The sequence below is a fragment of the Mesoplodon mirus genome (assembly GCF_964341445.2).
Source record: "Mesoplodon mirus genome assembly, chromosome: 10".
Classification (NCBI taxonomy): Eukaryota; Metazoa; Chordata; class Mammalia; order Artiodactyla; family Ziphiidae; genus Mesoplodon; species Mesoplodon mirus.
Window position 1 is genome coordinate 88,868,893 of NC_138986.1, and position 4,378 is coordinate 88,873,270.

The 4,378-nt window shown below is 38.1% G+C and overlaps 1 pseudogene across 1 annotated transcript; it reads right to left on the minus strand.

Annotated features, from left to right (window-relative positions):
- Positions 1 to 1,210: 1,210 nt before the first annotated feature.
- On the minus strand, positions 1,211 to 2,604 carry LOC309811123 (ornithine aminotransferase, mitochondrial-like; annotated as a pseudogene). Its single transcript has one exon. The product of its transcript is annotated as an ornithine aminotransferase, mitochondrial-like (transcript).
- Between the last annotated feature and the right edge of the window lie 1,774 nt (positions 2,605 to 4,378).

Consider the following 4,378-nt stretch of genomic DNA (forward strand, 5'->3'; position numbering starts at 1 on the left):
CTCCTTGAAATTCCTCAAATGTGCGAAGAATGTTCCTATCTTTGGACAGTTGCTCTGCATGGAATGTTTCCCCCAGATATCCACTGGCAAACTCCCTTACCACCTTCCAGTCACCACTCAAATACCACTTCTCCATGAGGACTCCTTGACCATTCAAATTCAAATTACACCATACCCTTCCTCCAGGGCCCTCCAGACTCCTCATACCTTGTTTTAGGTTTTCCTTTTTATTTGGTTTCTAACATACTATATGATTTACTTATTTATTAGGTTTAATGCTTATAGTCTACGATATTGGGTAGGTATCTTTTTTTTAATATTTTTTTTGATGTGGACCATTTTTTTAAAGTCTTTATTGAATTTGTTATAATATTGCTTTTTTTTTTACCATGCATAAGAAGGATACTTTAATAAAAATGGTAAATACTAGCATACACATGGGGAAAAAGCAGTTATTTTGAAAGTGGAAAAGGTAGTACTAAAAGAGACTTTTTATAATTTGTTTTTCTAGAGATTACCAAAGAAACCAAAATGTTCTTAGAAAACACATGAAATAAAGCAGGTAAGAACATTCTCAGAGGACTTTAAAATGTGAGGTAATTGATAACACTGCAGTAATCACACACTGGTCCCAAAGTAGACATTTTAAATATGAGGTTTATTTTAAATTTAAAGAAACACTGAAAATAAACACTTTTTACAAATTATATCAAACACTTAAAACATAATCTAGGAATGTTAAACAATAATTCTTAATTCAAAGTAATGACATTCATAGAATACATCTTGGTGCTAGCAATTATGGAGTTTACTTAAATCTAGTATTTTATATAAGCTTAACCATTTATCCTTCCTAAAATTCAATGATTATGATTCAACTTTATGAGGTTAAGCTAATCCTCTATGCAATACTCTCACAGAAATTTTTCAAATACAAACAATTTATACCAGCAAGGAAATTATTAAAACATATATAAATTGTGCTGAGGGGCTTGATTAAAAGGCTGTCTATATAGAGAGATGCATCTCACCTTAGAAAGCACACACACACACACATGCACACACACAGACACAAACACTTAATCGAATATAAGATGCCAGGACATTCTCTTAGTTATGTTACACAGCAAACTGCACTTTTATAAATGTCATTCTATTATATATGAACTGAAAAACATATATTTTTTAAAAAGCCCTTGACATGGGGGAAGTGGAATATGCCTGCATTAAGTGCAGAAACTCAGAGCTTTATGAACTGCCTGTCTCAAGCTGGCTCCCAGGCGCCACTGAAAACCATCGCCCTCAGAAAGACAAGATGGTCTTGTTACTGATTTCCATGACCTCCAGAATCTCATCCTCTTTGATCACAAGCGGAGGTGGAAACCTGATGATATCACCGTGGGTTGGCTTGGCCAGAAGTCCATTAACTTGAAGTCGCAGACACACCTTCCAAGTATCATAATCTTTGGTTTCTCTAATAACAATAGCATTTAATAATCCTTTTCCTCTTACAGCCATTACAATATTAGAAGGTAGGTTCATGAGTTCATTTCTCAAGATGATACCCATATCCTCTGCATTTTCAGCAAGGTTTGCTTCTTCCAAAACCTCCAGGGCCATGATGGACACTCGGCAGCCTAGTGGATTGCCACCCTACGTTGAACCGTGTTCCCCTGGTTTAATGGTTAGCATTATTTCATCATCACACAACACTGCGGAACAGGGTATAAACCACCAGAAAGTGCCTTTCCTAGAAGGACCATATCAAGTCTGACATTTTCTTGGTCAATAGCCAGCCATCTACCAGTTCTGGCCAATCCTGTCTGTATTTAATCAGCAATAAACAGAACCTGGTGCTGGGTGCAGAGCTCTCACATGCCCACAAGGTAGCCTGGATCCGGAACAACAACACCTGAATTGGTTCCACCATGAATGCGGCAACATTTGGGTCCTGAAGTGCACGCTCAAGAGTAGGCAGATCATTATATGGAATGATTTTGAAAACTGACATAAACAGTCCAAAACCATCATAACTGGCTGGGTCTGTGGAACTGGAGATAGCAGACAATGTTCTACCCCAAAAGTTTCCAGCTGCAAAAACCATCTTTGCTTTGTATTTCGGGATCCCCTTCATGGTATATCCCCATCTACGAGCAAGTTTGCAAACAGTCTCTCCAGCCTCCACTCCTGTATTCATAGGAAGAACTTTGTGGTAGTTGAAAAGTTTAGTAACATACTCTTCGTATTCACCGAGCATGTTATTGTAGAAGGCCCTGGATGTTAAGGTCAATTTGTCCACCTGACTTTTCAAAGCATTCACAATCTTTGGATGACAATGCTCTTGGTTGACAGCACTGTAGGCACTCAGAAAGTCAAAATGTTTTCTGCCTTCTACATCCCATACGTGAACACCTTTTCCTTTCTCCAGGGCTAGATTCTGGATGGTAGTTGTGGGCACCATATTTAGATTCCCGTTTAAAAATGTAATCAGAGGATGGAGGGTTTGGACTGTTTTTTAGTTGCAACAGATGTAGCAGAAGCTGCTGAAGAATGAACCCCACTAAGGACAGCAACAGTCTGCAAATGTGCTAGTTTGGAAAACATGATGTCCTTCAAGTAGGAATATCACCAACGAGCTAACCCTTCTTCCCACAGTTCAGATTAGAATACAGATTTTTAACCTGAGATCCAGGGACAGTCTTCAGAGGGTCCAATAACTCCTGGTGGCACCTTGGAAGCCAGCCCAGGACACGCAGCATCAACTGAGCAGCTGCCTGCTTCTGTTTTATGTTTTGGTTTTTTGGCTGTGAGGCATGTGGGATTTGACCAGGGATTGAACCTGCACCCCCTGCATTGGAAAGCGCAGTCTTAACCGTTGGACTGCCAGGGAAGTCCCTTGGGCAGGGACCTTTGTTTTTTTTGTGGACACATCCTAACTGTCCAGAAAAAGTAGTGGACACACAGGAAGTATCTGTAGGATGAATGGTTTATCTGACTGGAGCCCATGGTCCTATTGTATGGGCAGCATCTCAACAACTGTGTATCTGTTCAAGGACACCCCTTACTCAGAGACTCCTTAGATGAATAATGGTAATGTTCTTTCTCCTTTTGCTTCCACAGCTGATCAGTTCCTTTCTGACATATTCTTTCTTTATATTGAAAAGACTCAATATCTAACAGACAATCCTGGCAGACCTGGAGCTAGTATCTTTACTGTGATTCTGTATGACTCTGTTTTCTGTTGAGAGTGATCTTAGGTCCCAGTTTTTGAGAAGGGGGGTACATTTCATGGCACCCTATAAACTATCAATATCCTAGTGCCCATAAACACTTGAAATGTACCAAATTTTCAATATCATATTCAAACTAAAGTTTCCTGACACCCAGAAGTAGAGCCCCAATTACATGAGCCAAATAAATATCCTCTCTTTCTCTCTTTGTTCCCAACAAGCTGGTTTGATTTGAATTTTATTTCTCTTGCAGCTAAAAGAGTCCTGACTAATAAAACAATTTTCCACAAGAGAATCACCCCTATATTCTGCATCTTAATTACCACTGGAATTGATGCATAAAATGATGACATGATGCTCGGGAATAATAAGGGAAAATCAATTCCATTTAGGTTTCTTTTCCCCCTCTTCCTTCTTCCCTTCCTTTGTTTCCTCTACTGCTTAGTTGAAAAGAATTTAAACTGGCTGCATCCACTACATAGAAAGGCAGAAAAATGGACATTATGAGATGTTCAGTGTCAATGGTTATAACAACACATTTTCTGGGATTCCTCAGTTCTAAAGAAAATTAAAGAAAGCAGTATTCCATTCTTCCAAATGTCCTGCTACTTAGCTAACAGATTTTACTAGCAAATAGGAAGTCATTCCAAAAGATGTCTTTTAATGAAATAATGCCATTTGCAGCAACATGGATGGGCCTGGAAATTATCATACTAAGTGAAGTAAGTCAGACAGAGAAAGACAAAAATCATATGATGTCAGTTATATGTTGAATCTAAAAAAAATAATATGAATGAACTTATTTACAAAACAGAAACAGACTCACTGACATAGAAAACAAACTCATGGTTACCAAAGGGGAAGGGGGTGGAGAGATAAATAAGGAGTTTGGGATTAACAGATACACACTACTATATATAAAATAGATAACCAACAAGGACCTACTGTATAACACAGGGAACTATATTCAATATAATGAAATAACCTATAATGGAAAAGAATCTGAAAAAATTAAAAAAAATTTTTTTAAAAGATCTCTTTTTGTCGCTTTGCCTCTTGCTACTTGTGTTACCTGATCAAATTGCTTAACCTTTCAGAGACTTATTTTCCTGGTCTGGAAGTGAGAATTACGATATCAATCTGGAATC